Source organism: Mastomys coucha, unplaced genomic scaffold (assembly GCF_008632895.1).
Source record: "Mastomys coucha isolate ucsf_1 unplaced genomic scaffold, UCSF_Mcou_1 pScaffold16, whole genome shotgun sequence".
Lineage (NCBI taxonomy): Eukaryota > Metazoa > Chordata > Mammalia > Rodentia > Muridae > Mastomys > Mastomys coucha.
The window spans coordinates 40,886,018-40,887,218 of record NW_022196898.1 but is presented as its reverse complement, the minus strand read 5'-3'; positions in this window follow the sequence as shown (position 1 = coordinate 40,887,218).

Sequence of the window (1,201 nt, the reverse complement as noted above, 5' to 3'; positions counted from 1 at the left end):
TTTAATTATGGCTGTGTATGGGGTATGCATAAGTATAAAGATGTAAATTATCTATCTTCTGGTTGAGGCTTGTTCCCTTTTGTGCATTAAGCAGAACAAGTTGTATGCAAATATAAATGAGTTTTTTCTTTATTTTTTCCTTATTTTCTTTATTTTTTTCCTTATTTACTTTCTAAGTGGGTGAAATGATTTCTCACTGGGACAGCATATTAATTATATAACACCATAACTTCTTCACATGACAATCAGGAGTTATTCAAACACATATTGATGAGGGAGAAAATTTCCATTTAAATCATATAAACATAAATCATTAAGCAACAACTTTCTTTGCTGCAGACCACTCTAAGCCAGTTTCTTAAATAGAAAAAGAGATGAACATAGTGGAGCATGTCCTTATTGCTGGTGGGACTGCAATCTGGTGCAACCACTCTGGAAATCAGTTTGGCATTTCCTCAGGAAATTGGACCTAGTACTACCAGAGGACCCAGCTATACTACTCCTGGGCATATACCCAGAAGATGCTCCAACATGTAATAAGGACACATGCTCCAGTGGAGACATTTTACATTCAAAGCATCACAGGACTGGAAAGAACTGTAAAAAATTTTAAATAGAGCTTTTATTTTAATATATCCATGAAGAAATGGATTACAAATGTATTATTCATGATTTTTAAATGTTAGTGATTTTATTTTTTAATAAAAAAACATATTCAAAAAGAATGCTTACAAACTTTTGTGTTCATCATGCCATTATTCCGCATAGGCAAGCCATGTACCCAGGCCAGTTGCCCACCACTAAATGAGCAGATGCAGAAAATGTGTTGTGTACACACTATGAAGGCTTCTTCAGCCAGAAAGAATGCTATCACTTCCTTAAAGAAAAAGGACTGGAGATGGACTTTTTGAATGAAGTCAGAAAGAGAAGTGATGTATTCTCTCTTGGTGTCGAATGTAGGGAATGAAATGATGTGAATATCAAAGAGGGACAGGAAGAAGTGAAAGGGGGAAGGAATTGAGAGAAAGATCTAAGAAAAGGCAATAGAGGGGTAAATATGATAAAATTACAGCATGTGTGTTGGTTACTCCTCTAGGTTCTGCCCAACAGCTACTTAGCAACAGTTTGTGCAGCAGTCTTCCAGGTGCAAACCAACCTGACACATAAGAAGAACAGCATGGCCTGCCTCTCTCTCTCTCTC